The 15,425-nt window shown below is 43.2% G+C and overlaps 1 protein-coding gene across 1 annotated transcript in view; it reads right to left on the bottom strand.

Annotated features, from left to right (window-relative positions):
- Nucleotides 1-15,425, bottom strand: part of LOC126474605 (LIM domain only protein 3-like) — a 1,048,859-nt gene that overhangs the window by 223,361 nt on the left and 810,073 nt on the right. The gene's annotated exons all lie outside the window — the stretch shown is intronic.

The raw sequence follows: 15,425 nt of genomic DNA, 5'->3' as shown, positions 1-15,425 counted from the left end.
AGTACTGAATTCTAATCTTCGGTGCTACAGCCGCTCTAGTGCTTGACTAGTACTCCATCATATTTATGTCTGAGCCATATTGTCATAGAAATACATCGGAAATAACTTCAGTCTTTCGACCAATGCTTATGGAGCATGGACTGCATGGGAATTCTTCGTAAAGGTACTGGTCAACCAGTTCTGATCACCCAAATATAAACAGCTGGAACCTCCACTGTTAGACTATTACTTATCATGTATTGGCTGAACAGAACTGGACTTCATGATGAGTCAGATTCCGAATTACTCTTCCTAGAGGGAGCTGTAGAAGGTGAAATGTGCAGAGGAAGGCAGAGATTGGAATACATCCAGCAAATAACTGATAACGTAGGCTGAGAGTGCTACTCTCAGATTAAAAGACTTGCACAGGAGGGAAAGATTTTGGTAAGGAGATATCCCGTGACGAAGGAGAGATTTAAAGTTTGGAAGGGTTTATGCGTAGCATCTGTCTGAGGTCGGGCGTGGGAACCAGCCCCGTATTCACCTACTCTGATGTTCGAAACAGCCTAAAATCCACATTCAGGATGGCCCTCGTCGTTAATCCGCCGGGCTGGCGTATCTCCTCGTGTCCCGAAAGTGGGCGCTTTAAGTCGCTCGGCTATCCGGAAGGGTCAACAACAGATCCTGATCAATGCTGCAGACACATCTTTGAGTGTCGCTGGTTTGACTGTACATGTTATTAAAGGAAAATTGTTGGCAATACATGACCCTAAGATGAATATAGACTTTCTATGTACTGTATACAGGGTGTATCAAAAAGGATGGCGCAAACTTACGCGGCTGAAAGTACACGATAATAGAAGCACACATGTCAAGTAAACATGGGCTCTAAAACTCATATCTTTAGAGCTATGAGATATTCTTGATTTTCAATATTGTGAAACAAATCTCTTTTACTACGAGCTCTTTGGCTTCTATATTTTGGGAATTGTTGGTAAGGACCAAAACAAGAAAAAAAGTCCAGAAAACATTTGCTCTAAAATACAAACCTTAAAAGTTATAAGCTTTTGTTCATTAGAACAGTTGTGTTCAAAGTACCGAAGATGAAAAGGTGCTCACAGCTGTTAAGGTAAGCATTTTAGAGCACATGTTCACTGGACTTTTTTTCTTGTTTTGGTCCATACTACCACTTCCCAAAATATGGAAAGCAAAAAGCTTGCAGTAGATGTGATTTGTTTCACAATATTGAAAATCACGAATGTCTTATAGCTCTTAAGGTATGCGTTTTAGAGCGCATGTTTACTGGGACGTTTGTGCTTCTATTATCGTGTACTTTCAGCCGTGTAAATTTGCGCCATCCTTTTTGATATACCCTGTATGTATCAGATACTTTGTACGAGGTCAGCTACATTGTACGTTAAGGAGGAAGGCTTCGAATTCAATAATGTTAACGTGAAATGAGGAGCATCTAATTGCAGTCTGAATCAATTTCTTCCTTTTTTTCTTAAATACCCATTAGCGCTAATTACTGATTTTAAATAACAGCCTGGTAGAAATGATGTCATTTTCTGGAGAATTTAATTTCCAGATCGGTGATAAATATAATGATGCTGAGTTCGTAAATGCTTCCTACAGTCAGCATCTCATTATGCATAACACATAAGATTCGAAGAATCAATTTCCACTGAAATAGAACTGATCGAAAAACACAGAAAACCTGTTATTATTGTCTTCCATGAACTTCATCCTTTTTTTTTTCTTTAACGTGAGCAGATGTACAATACATGTACAGTCTATGACAAAAATACTCGAGCACTCAAAAGATATGGCCGAATGTCAGTGAAATGTCGTGTGGCTACATCCTCCCGTCGGGTTGTCCGGTCGAATGGTGCACGTCTTTTTAGGTGACGCCACTTTGGTGACTTGCGTGTCGATGAGGATGATACGATGATGAAGACAAAACAATACCCAGTCCCCGAGTGGTGAATACCTTCGACCCAGCCGGGAATCGAACCCAGGCTCCTTTGCATGGCATTCTGCTGCGCTGACCAATCAGATAGCGAGACGAACAGTGTAAGTTCGTAAACATACATATCACCGTAGTGCAAGAAAATGATTAGCATCGCAGTTATCTGTGACAAGTAGAAAACCACTAGATTGCATTAGTGTTATGACCAGGCCTGGTAGGGTATACAAAGGGCGTGAACGGCGTCAGACGTTGAGTGATCGCTGTTAGATACAGAGAGATGCAGCGTAATCGCTTGAGAAAGCGTTATCATCACCTGAAAGAGTTTGAAAAGCGCCTCATTGTGGGCCTCTGTTGGGCCGGATGGTCGAATCGTGAAATATTCAGATTTATGGCACATTCGAATGTGACAGCAGCCCGATGTTGGACTGCATGAGAATGTCAGGTAGGCACACTCTTCGTAAAGGTACCGGTCAACCACTTCTGACCATCACAAGGGAAGCTCGCTGTATTGTGTATCAAGGACATCGTAACCTCTTTAGATCCGTGCCTAATATCTGAGCACATGTAACTGACTCCCTGCAACATTCTTATGTCGTCCCACAGTATTGCTTGGAGACTAGCAGCAGTTGAATGAGGGAATTACCGTCCAACGCATAGGCTGAAGTAACACAACACAAACGGCTGCCTTTAGACTGGTGCTGTGACCGGGAAGGAGGGGCTGCTGATGAATGGCATCATATTACATTCTTACAATGTTTTTGAGAGATAAAGCGGTGTTGCTCGTAGCGTCATTGTGTGGGGAGCCGTCGGGAATAGCTTCAAATCACGTCTGGAAGTGATTGAGTGAACAGTGATGGCTCGGGCGTCCTGCGACCTCTTGAGTTAACCCTCGTGCGACAGTATCGTGGTGCCATATTTCAGCAGGGCAATACTCGTCCACATACGGCACGTGTCTTCAAAGAGACACGTGATGTTAGGCAGTTCTCGGATCTGTCCCCAACTTCAACCTCGTCCTAGTTCCGGAATACAGGATATCAGGGACCAGTTACTATAGCTGTGGGCCAGCTTGCCTCAGGAGAGGATACAACGTACTTTCTCAACCGCATGAGTGCATGGTCCAGGTCAGAGCGAGTGTAATGTCGCGCTGATAGGTGGCCACATAATAATCACGCCAACACTATCATATACTCCTTCAATCCGTCAAGTTTCATTTCATTTCCTTCTCCCCCACTTTATATTTCACTTTTTTTATCAGGCAATGTATACTACGCAAGCCACCATACGGTGCATGGCGTGTGTACGTTATAATCAAAAATGATTTCAAACAAAATTTGAATGTTTGAAATGACAATATGAATAACAGTAGAGTTAATAATTAAGAGCATTAACATAAAAGTATCTACTACTATTGTTGTTGATCATAATAATAAAAATAAAAAAGATTGTAGTAACAGATACGAATTTTATTTACGGATGTGCAGAGGTAAGGAATATATCATGACTTAGCGAGTTCTTGGGGACACAAATTTAGACTGCATCGTCTACAGGCTTTGGAAAATGAGGAAATGGGAAATGAGGCAGGGATGAGTACAGGATGAAGGGAGGCATTATTGTTGTTCTAGTAGATGGGAAATGAGTCAGGGATGAGTACAGGATGAAGGGAGGCATTATTGTTGTTCTATAAGATAAACCACTATCCGTCCTTTGAAATTGAATATATTATACAGTTTTCTTATGTTGCGTGGGAGATCGTTTCGGAGTCGTGTTTGGTGCTGAAAATGACTTAGAAAAGGCGGCTGATTGAGTTGGATGGAAAGGATTTTGTTCTGATGGGAACAAATGTATCTTTTTTCACGCATTACGGGTCCAGGAGAGATACGATGGACAGTGTATGTTGATAAGGGTTTGAAGTTGACAGAGTGGAATTCTCTGAGATTGTCCGCATGTAATCACGGTGCCAGTACGTGTGCATAAGATGGTGGGATATGATTGGTGAGTTATACGCCACATATACAATGGCGTGCAAAACTTAAGAACGAAAGTAAGTTTCACATGATGTTTCACTGTCAGGAAACTTAGCTCGATGAAACTTGGTCCAGACCTAGTGCTACAGTATAGTGCAGATGTAACTGAGTGAAATATACAATGAGACGAATAGGAAAGACACCTTCATTCAGAGACAGAACGCTGAAGTCACCACGATTCGTGATGGTCCTCTGGACATTGCAAAAAGCGGGACATTGTTCTTAACAGGGTGAGCAATGCATTCTGTGGAACGGTCAACGATGCTGTCCACAACGTTCGTACGGAGTTCTATTTGTAGGACGTTCCTCCAATACCGCGGTTGACATCTCCAGGATGATCTTTCGTTCATGATGGAAGTGTTGCAATACATCTTCCCACCGTATCTCACAAGTGCTCGAAGTCGGGAAAACGGACAGATCAGTCCATTTGCCGAAGATCGTCTCGTTACGAGAGCTCTCTCGCCTGCGTTGTTCGATGCAGTCGTGCATTGTTATCCGTAAACCAATCAAAAGATACAAATTGGGAAGAAGTACGGTATCTCTATAACATTCACCAGTGAGTAAACACTGTTCAAAGATTCGGAGGTCATTACGCCATACGTCTTTATTCCTCTCTACGCCATAACAGTCGGACCTCCAAAACGATCTTGTTCATAATTTTCCTGGGTCCCTTAAGTGTTCCCACATCTCACCATTCCAAGGTACATCCAAACTCACGACTAAAACTGAATCTGCTCTCAACTGACAAGAGCACTCAACCCCGCTCCTCGTTCCGACACTCCGTACTGGTCGTCGGGCAAAGAGATCACCCCCATGCAGTCACTGTGTCACTATGAACGGTGAGACACGTGCCTTGCAATCCTTTCAAGTGTGGTTGCAATTGTAGCCATTACTTACCGTGGGTCCCATCCTGCCTGTTGCACAGTGTAGCGATCACCTGCTGGAGTAGGTGACCGTAGTGGACCACGTCCTCTCTTTCGGGCAGAAGTGCCTGTGGTGCGTACCGCTTCCAATGGACGTAAACAAGTGCTGTGAGCAGTACCAAACCCCTGAGCTACACTCGTCACAATTTGTCCTTCATCCAGTTTCCAGATAATTCTTCACTCCTGTGAAGTCATCCAAATGTTATCTCCGGCCCGGGGGGTGGGGGGCAGTCCCATTTGGCCCTATAGTTATATTGAAATTGTGCCAAGTCCAACTTTCAAATGGTTCAAATGGCTCTGAGCACTATGGGACTTAACATCTATGGTCGTCACTCCCCTAGAACTTAGAACTACTTAAACCTAACTAACCTAAGGACAACACATGACACCCAGTCATCACGAGGCAGAGAAAATCCCTGACCCCGCCGGGAATCGAACCCGGGAACCCGGGCGTGGGAAGCGAGAACGCTACCGCACGACCACGAGTGGCGGACCCAACTTTCTGAGCACGAGTTCCGCACTATCATTTATTCCTGTCTACTAATTAATATTTATATTACTTCATCTGCCTCGCCCTCAAGTTTTGCAGAACAGCAGACACTGAGACGACGAAATTCATGGGATGGCGGTGTACATATGTACAGATGGCAGCAGTATTGCGTACAAAAGGTACCAAAGGGCAATGCATTGGCGAACGTGCCATTTATACTGAGGTGAATCATGTGAAAAAGTTTTCGACTTGATTATAGCCGTGCGGTGGAAATTAGCAGACTTTGAATGCGGGATAGTAGTTGGAACTAGTCGTATGAAACATTCCATTTCGGAAATTATTAGGGAATGCAATATTTTGAGATCCACAGTGTCAAGAGTGTACAGAGAATACAAAATTTCAGGCATTATCTCCCCAACAGTCTTCACTTAATGATAGAGAGCAGCTGCTTTCGTGGAGAGTTTTCATTGGAAACAGGCAAACAACATTGCGCGAGATAACCACAGAAATCAATGTGGGACGTACGACGAATGTTTCCGTTAGGACAGTGCGGAAAAATTTGGCATTAATGTGCTATGGAAGCAGACGACCGACTCGATTGCCTAACAGCCGACATCGCCTGCAGCGCCTCTCCTGGACTCATGACCGTATCGGTTGGATCCTAGACAACTGGAAAACCGTGGCCTGGGCAGATGAGTCCCTCTTTCAGTTGGTAAGAGCTGATGCTAGGGTTCGAGTGTGGCGCAGGTTCCACGAAGCCATGTGCCCAGTTTGTCAACAAGGCAGTCTAATGTGAGACCTTCTCGAGCCCATATCCAGCCATTCATGGAATTCATGTTGCCAAACATGTCACCATGCCACAATCGTCCACGACTGATTTGAAGACAATTCTGGACAGTTCGGGCGAATGGATTGGGCCAACCAGGTCCCCCGACATGAATCCCACCGAACATCTATGGGCCATAATCGAGGGATCAGTTTCCGTACAAAGCCTCCACCGGCAACTCTTTCGCAATTACGGATGGCTCTAGATGCTGTATGTGTCAATATTTATTTTTCCAAGGACATGTTGAGTCCGTGACGCGTCAAGTTACTGCACTACACAGGGCAAAAGGAGGTATTCCATGACTTTTCTCACCACATTGTAGTTACGCCGAACTTACACCAAGTGACATTCAACATTGTGAGCACTACTGCGAGACCCCTGGAAACATGCCACCACCACTATCATTCATTTTCCTCTAGTAACTAATGATTTATATAATCTGCTTCGTGTTTAAGTTGTACAGAGCAGTGTGTATCGTAGCAGACGTTCATCACTATTTGATCTTCCCTAATAAGGATCGTGCAGGATAAAATCACTTCAATTAACTACTGGAAACACAAGTATTGGTAGTTTTTTTAGGCTTGAAGAGAAGAGGCTTTTTGTTTTCATAGCGCGTGGACGAATGTTCGTGCCTCCTTGCCCATGGTAGCGGTAGATCCCGCGAATGACGTCGTTCACCACATCATTGTTAAAGTACTGCGAAATACACGTGTGTGGCTGTGTCCGCCAGCAGTGCTGACGCAGGATTAGGCAGAGGAGCGCCACCGGTAGGTACACAGTGTCAGATCCCGATACGGCCGCCACTTGGCAGACCGGCCGCGGCGCGGAAAATGCGGGGATCGGGTCGCGATTATTGGGCGCGCAGTGGGAGGGGTCCGGTGGCCATCAATCGGCACTCGGCGCACAAAGGCCTAAACGGCGCATTATCCGCGGCTCGAGGGGGCGCCGGGGGGCGGGGCGCGCGCGTCAGCCGTCACCGTGGCCGGCGGCCGGCGCGCGGGGCTTATTGACGCGCGGAGCGACGCGGCGGGGGCGCGCTGCGGCTCGACGCCACGCCAAGCCGGATGCAGATTGATGGAGATGGTTGGCCGCGGCAGGCGGTGCTCGGCGCGCATTGTCCGCCGCCGGCGGACCGGCCGCTGCCGCTGACGCCGACTCTGACGCTGACGGCCGCTGATGGCGCCCTCAGCAGCGCGCTGTCACACAGCGGGGCTCCGGGTCGCCGGGCTGCCCTCTGGTGGTAGCCCCCAAATCACTACTGCCTCTGCTCGGCCGTTTCTGATTGTATTCTTTGATTACGTGTCCAAGAAACGAGTCTGGCCTACATGTTTACAACAAAACCGTTCATTAGGAAATGTTTTCCGTTATCATTTATCTTATACGAGTTTTGAGTCACTGGCGAGGGGCAAAGATCCTCTAGGCACGGGTTTCGTCTGTTAGGGATGGCACAGTCTTTGGCTGCATATCTCAATAACATCCGTACGTTAGATTTTGCAGGCGGTAGCTGATCGACCAATTCTGTGTCAGGGTGGTTCAGATTTGAGCTAGCGTGGCCATGGAGGCTGTGAGACAAAGGTGTGTTTACGGATTGCAGGCCTATATGCATCTAGTGGACGCTACTTACAAGTACTTGAGGTGAAGACGTTGAATGCTCGTGTGCTTTGAAGTAATGTTCTACTTTTCAGTTTTACTGATGCGATTCTTTCTGATCATGGCTAACTCTGTTGCTGAGCCCGAAAGATGTGTTTCATTAACACACCTGCAAATATAGGTCATGGCTCTCGTTACTGTCCCATTTCTGTAGTACTAGCTGAGAAGCTGGTGTTCCTCAGGTACTTACAAATTCCAATCTCCTGTTAGTCCATCTCCTCCACCATCTTCTCTCTGTCCGTTTCTTCCTCCCTTCTCTCTGTCAATCTACTCATCCCCCTCCTGTCCATCTGCTCCTTCTCCCTTTCGCATTTCATTCTGCCCCCTTCCGCGCGACCGCTACGGTCGCAGGTTCGAATCCTGCCTCGGGCATGGATGTGTGTGATGTCCTTAGGTTTAAGTAGTTCTAGGGGACTGATGACCTTGGTCCGCAGCTCGTGGTCGTGCGGTGCGGTAGCGTTCTCGCTTCCCACGCCCGGGTTCCCGGGTTCGATTCCCGGCGGGGTCAGGGATTTTCTCTGGCTCGTGATGACTGGGTGTTGTGTGCTGTCCTTAGGTTAGTTAGGTTTAAGTAGTTCTAAGTTCTAGGGGACTGATGACCATAGATGTTAAGTCCCATAGTGCTCAGAGCCATTTGAACTGATGACCTTAGAAGTTAAGTCCCATAGTGCGCAGAGCCATTTGAACCATTTTTTTCTGCCCCCTTCTAATTCCATCTCCTCAGTTTTCTCTTCCCCCTGTTCTTCCCTCTCTCTCCGCCCATATCCTCCTCCCTTCCCCCTATTCATCTCCTCCCCTTTACTTTTTCTGTTCATCCCCTCCTCTCACCTCCCTCTATCTCCTCCTCTTCCCTTGCTCTGTCCATTTTTACCTTCCCCTCTATCCATCTCCTCCTCCCTCATCTCTCTGCCTGTCTCGTCCTCCCCCTGTTTCTGTCCATCTCCTGCTCTTTCCTTTCTGTGCCAATCTCCTTCTCTCCTCTCTCTGTGTCCATTTCGCCCTCCCTTATCGCTGTCCATCACCTCCTCCTCCTCTCTGTGCCTTCCCCTTCCTCTCTGTACATCCTAGTCTCGTCCTCCCTACTGTCTCCACGTTATCACACTCATCCATATGGGAGGCTGGTGATCCTTACTCCCACAGTGTTTATTTCCAGATTTTGTGACTAACATGTGTACTAAATTTGATCGAAATCGTTCCGGAGGTTTAGGGTAAGCTTCTTACTCATAGGTTTGGTCGCATACTCGCACTTCAAATGTATTTCACACATATTTAACATATTTCGTGAATATTTGTACGCATATTTCACGCGTATGTCTAGCGAGTATCGCCCTGCAGTTTCAGTTTCACGCAACTTAATGTTTGTCAGTAGTAAAGAAATAATAAATTAGAACGTCATGCACGATGCTGCAGTTTCTCATGCATCTCACTTTGTATGACCTCAGAACTGTCCATCGTAAAATGATGTACTTTTCTAGGTACATTTAGTGGTATCTCTGGATGCTGGTTGCGAAATGTGAATAGAGTTAGTAGCAAAAGAGTGATACATCAAAATATCATGGATTATGTGGCAATTTGGTGTCCTATCTCTGAACAATTTGTCGTACAATGATACATTTTGTAGATGCATCCAGCGGCAAATGTAGATACTGCCTGCGAAAAGTGTTGCGATCAGAATTAGTGACAACAAAGTAATAAGTTTGAACGTCTTACGTAATTCGGTAGTTTCTCGCGAATTCAGTGTTTATGATGTCGCATCTTCTAATCTAAGTGTCATACAGTGATGTAATTTTTCGGTACAATCAGTGTTATATGTGAATAATGTGTGCAATATATGTCGCGAATACATTTAGTAGTAAAGAAGTAACAAATTGAAATATCGTACTTCATGTTGTAGTTATACTACATGAACAGCAAAAATGTAGTAAGAGACAACTTTCATTATTTTGTGGGAGTCGTCAGCGAGAAAATGTTTCGCGAAGGTTTGAAATCATGTGTGAAGTTTGTTGTAAGTCTCTAACTGCTGTCTCTCAAATGCTGGGTAATTGAACTATACGTATTCATGTCGTGAGCTACACTGCTTTTTGCATCCCGACCCCTTTGATAGGTGGGTGGTCCTTATCCCCACAGTGATTCTTTCCAGACAGTAAATGATATGTTTAACAAGTCTGGTTGAAATCGCTTCTGCGGTTTAGGAGGAGATGTGGACATACAGGGATACTTGTACATATATACTTACATCCATTTCTACAATTTGTATGGATTACTAAGGGGATTATGAATTATATGGTGTTCCATTTGTTGTGATTTTGATGGTTTATGTCGTATCCACTTGGCCCCATGCATGGTTTCTGTAGTTACATTTTAGAGCTATCGTATTGTTTTCTTGAATAAGAATCATACATTATTTATATATTTATATATTTATATATTTAGTTATTTCTCGTCCCGAAAGCACTCATAATTTTCCACGCTTTATTGGACAGCTCCCATGTTCCCTTTTACGTTCTGTATAATGTCATAACTGACATGAGGACACTTAAATGAACACGTTCTGTCTTAAGTGATATCGTTGATTATACCAACTGCTATCGGCAGATTCTACAGTTGTTCCTTTGGTTACAAATTACAACAAAAATAATGTACATCTGAGGTGTTCAGAACTTCGAGACACGTGCTCATCTTAAATATGTTGAGAGGACTAAATGATTAATGCTTCTTGTTAGCACGTCTTCGCTTATACAACGTGGAATCTTTATCTACTGTGCGCAGGCTCACTGTAAGTGAAGATGCTATATATTTCCGCGTAGTTTTAGTAAGCGCTGAATACTTTGGATGTTACTTTGTATTGCTTAAACATTTTCAGTATCCTCTATATATTACACATTCTCGACGTACTGTCGGTTGGAATACTGGCCAATACACTGTAGAAATAACAAATGTTTTAGTCTTTAATCGAAATTTTTTATTTTGCCTTTTGGTTAGCGGTTTCCGTACACAGTACCATCCTTAGGTGACGCAATGATCAAAGAACTGCAGTTCATAGAACAAAAGTGCAAGAAAATTAACAAAATGTTTTTCTCTATAACAGCATATGTATGGTATTAAATGTAACTTTAAAATGTATAGGAAGTTCCGTACCCCTGGCACGCAGTTATCAAGCTCGCTTCCCAAGTAAGGGTGTCAAATGCTAAAAGCAAAGGTCAATTTTGAGCTTTAAATAGATGTAAAATGCAACGGGTAGTCATTAAAGTGCTCTGCTGGTACAGCGTTTCATTTTTTACCACTTCAAAAACATATTCTATGCCATTTGACTCTTTAAATGGCAAAAAAGAAAAAAAAATGAAACTGTAAACAGGGTCTCTTCTTATCGCTACTAGCCGCAATTTGTATCTGTTGAAAGCTCAAAATTGACCATTACTTCTAGTATTTGACACATCTACTTAGGGAGCAAGTGTGACAACTGCGTGCGAGGATTAAGGGGCTACCTAGACATTTTAAGGTTACGCAATATATGATGCCTATGCAGAAAGTTGATTAAGTTTTCTCCAGCAGCAACGAATGACAGGGATAACGTGGTCATATTTTTGTCTGTGTGTTTGTCCGTTCAGTTGTCATTAAGCTGTGCCAGCCTGAAGTTCTTGTCGTTTCCAGTTATTTCACAAGCACTCTTTTAAATGAGTGTCACAACTGAAAATCATGCGTTCATGCGAATCAGGAATGACCGCAATCATTAATGAGGTTTTTGTTAGCAAAAACTATAAACCGACTGAAATTTACCGTCAACTGTGTGAAGTGTACGGAAAGTACGTAATCACTGAAGGTGGAGTGCGTCAGCTCTGTACTACTTCTATCACGATGGCTCCCCAGAGCTTTCGGTGTGTCTTGGTGTTGTTCATATCACAGCGATTGCTCATCAACCCCCGACAAGAATGTTCGGAGACGGGTCCATGACATGCACATCTCGCTCGGTAGCGTTCTACATTTGTTAAATGGGATTGAAGTAGTTGACTTAGGACGAATAGTGTTTCCCGCAAACAATTTTAATAATGGTTTTATCCATACTGGATGAGAGGTCGTGGTTGTGAATGTCAATTTTAAAAAATATATCGGCTCAACCACTTGTTTATAGTGTAAAATACTAAGATTGACGCGTTTCGGAAGTCAAGCTTCCATCATCAGAATAATAAAGTAAAAGAACCTGTTATAACTCGCTAAAATGGCCTGCAACAAGGGAAGTAGCCACCATGTTTTAATTTTATTATCAATTTTATTGTGCCTGGTGCATGTTCCAATTTAGCGAGTTTTAACAGGTTCTTTTACTTTAATATTCTGATGATGGAAGCTTCACTTCCGAAACGCATCAATCTTAGTGTTTTACACTATAAACAAGTGGTTGAGTCGATATATTTTTTAACATGAACTTTAACAATGTTCCGGAGTGACGAAGTGCTGCACCGTATTGCTGAAGGCGTACTAGCTGACCTCGTACGTGACTGCACTGTTTCTTTATCCTTCTGCGGTGAGTGACAAAGACTGATTAGGGTCACTATTTAATCTCATGCAAATATACTCCACACGAGAATAACTACAGCACGTAGGTGTATGATCACCTGTTGACAGGGGCATGCATTGCACGCACTCATTCCACTGTGCACTATCCGCCATTTTGTTTCTGCCACACTGTGGCGTTGACTGTAATGGAAAGCTAGAAAGATTTCAAATTTCATAGAGTGGTTATACGTCGCTATACGTCTGCCATGTCTGAGGCAAACTGAATTGCCATATTTTCTGCGGTAAAAGGCGTCAGCACATTGACGCACACTGACGGATCCTGACTCACGTCAATATTCATCAGTCAGTCGTTATTTAAATCGCTGAACTGCAAGTAGATACACTTTTTTGGGGTGTGTGACGTACTGGTTCATACCCTTTACCCCAGAAACCATGACAGTTCAGTTTCCCTCAAACATGGCAAACGTGCAGCAACTCTACGAAATTTTAACTCTTTGACATAATAAGAACATGTGGAAAGTGTTCTTTGCAAGTCTGTGAACTGCGGTCGACAAAACATAGTTACTGGCAGCAATAAATAAATGTGAATTCACCACAGGAAGACAGTAATTTCCAATGATCGGATTAGGTTACAATACGTAACAAGACAGAATACAACTTCATTCGTGTGGCCATATTGTCCGTAGTTGCTTTAGAATTATTGAGAGTATTTTAATTCCATTTTCGCAACTACAAGAAAATGTGTGTTTTTGTTACCAAATGCTACCTTCGTTTTATTGAAGTAAAACGTCATCGGTGGTCTGTAAAGAAAGATATTTAAATTCGTCTCGCTTCTAGATTGTTACAGATGTTGATTCTTACATTAGATATTCCATGCCTCACGTCAGGAAACGCTCTGTGCACGTCTCTTGGCTATTTATTCATTTTACGAACTGTTGTTTCGGGCTCAATTCCACGAGGGTTTGATCCTAAACATAGAACAGTGTAGCCTGCTACTGTTTATTTGTATCTTTCTGCCTAAATATATATCGTGCGTTTTGCTTTTTCGTTTATCTAAAGCTGCTCTTTTTTTTATTTCCTTTTCCAGCATTTAGTCATTACTCCATTCAGTCACGGTACTACTTACTTACTTAACGTGTACGAGAAAAGGAGGAGTAGTGATGGAACTGAAAATCTAAATGGTGGTTGGGTGACGGGGAAGAAGGGCTGGGGCAGGAGTTGGCGGCAAAGACGAGTAAACAGTTAGTGCAAAGTAATGAGATAGAGAGTATATTGAACGAAAGAGATGAGGCGTCTATCTTTACTGTTTTTGGTGATGTTCATTTTTTTTCTACGGTGCTTGGTCTGTGATACTCCTGTTTAAGATGATCTGGGAATACTGAGTGGTTTGTATTGTACTTCCGTGCCCTCATGTGCTCTTTGTATCTTGTTTCAGATGTTCTGCCAGTCATCTCAGTCACACGAAAATGGCGTGCAATGACCTATATCCATAAATTCACATACAAAATAGGTTATATGTTCAAAAAACGGGACATAAGCATTGACTGCAAAACAAATAACTCAGTGCATAAACACATGTGTAAAATAAAATCAAAACCAGAGAAATACCAACAATCTAGTACCCAATAGCTCAGTTACACGGACAGTGAGACGTGTGCACATTGGAATGACTAGCATGAAGTTTGGCACAAGATATAAAGACCAAATTAGTACAAACCACTCAACATTTGCGGAACACCTTAAAAAGGCATACCATAGACCATGTGCTAGAGAAAAATGTATGAATGTGATAAAAACCACTCAAGACAGACACCTCCACCCTTTCCAAGGAAAAAATCATAAAGACAAAGCATTTACAGACAGTTAACAGCTACTCAGTGACCAAACAAATGTTATGAACCAGAAACTAAAAAATAATTGAAAGAATGACTTAATGAGGAAAATAAAAAAGATACTCTCCATTTTCTATCCTTCACCCTCTATCTCCAACTCCACATCCCCATTCATTTCGACTCTTGCTCCTCACCATTTCCTTACAAATTACTCGCCATCCCACTACTTTACATTCAGTGTTCACCTATCTCCGCCTCCATCCCCCTCCCCCCCCCCCCTCCCTTCCTGCCCACCTATTTACTATTTCAATTTTCGGCTCTTTCACTACTCCTCTATTTCTCTTACACATTATATAAATATGTAGAAGTATATTTAAAAGAAATAACACACATGTAATAAACTGCAGGAAAAGAAAAAGGAAAAAAGTTTTCTATCAAAGCAAAACCAATGGAAAAGTTGCTATCGCACGATAAACATTTAGCCAGAAAATTACAAATAAATAATAGTAGGGCTAGATTGTGTTGTTCTTAAATTGTGTTCCGTTTAAAATAAAAATATGTACAGTACTACTAACCACGGCGGAGTTAGATCAGAATCAACAGAGCCAAACGATGAAGTAACACAAACACTTGAAAGCAGACGGCCTTTCCTGATGTGAGCCAAAAACCAGGAGTGAAATACCGTAAGTAAAAATCAACATCTTCTGTAACGAACTGTTTTTCAGTCTAGAAAGAAAGTCAGAAGGAAAGTATCTGTTATTACAGACCAATGATGATGTTTTATTGCAATAAAACGAAACGCGTTTGTTGACAAAAAACATGCATTCTTCAATTTCTCAAGGCGTGTTTTATGACGAAATAAATCTCGGGTGAACAGCCTGGTATGAGTGTGCATAGGACACAATATTTCGGCAATCGACCACGTTGCCATCATCAGGTGCGCTGATGTACTGACCGGCGGTGGGCCGGCGCCAGCTATACACTCCTGGAAATTGAAATAAGAACACCGTGAATTCATTGTCCCAGGAAGGGGAAACTTTATTGACACATTCCTGGGGTCAGATACATCACATGATCACACTGACAGAACCACAGGCACATAGACACAGGCAACAGAGCATGCACAATGTCGGCACTAGTACAGTGTATATCCACCTTTCGCAGCAATGCAGGCTGCTATTCTCCCATGGAGACGATCGTAGAGATGCTGGATGTAGTCC

This window comes from Schistocerca serialis, chromosome 4, assembly GCF_023864345.2.
Source record: "Schistocerca serialis cubense isolate TAMUIC-IGC-003099 chromosome 4, iqSchSeri2.2, whole genome shotgun sequence".
NCBI classification, from domain to species: Eukaryota; Metazoa; Arthropoda; class Insecta; order Orthoptera; family Acrididae; genus Schistocerca; species Schistocerca serialis.
This window is presented reverse-complemented; position numbering and strand designations above follow the sequence as displayed.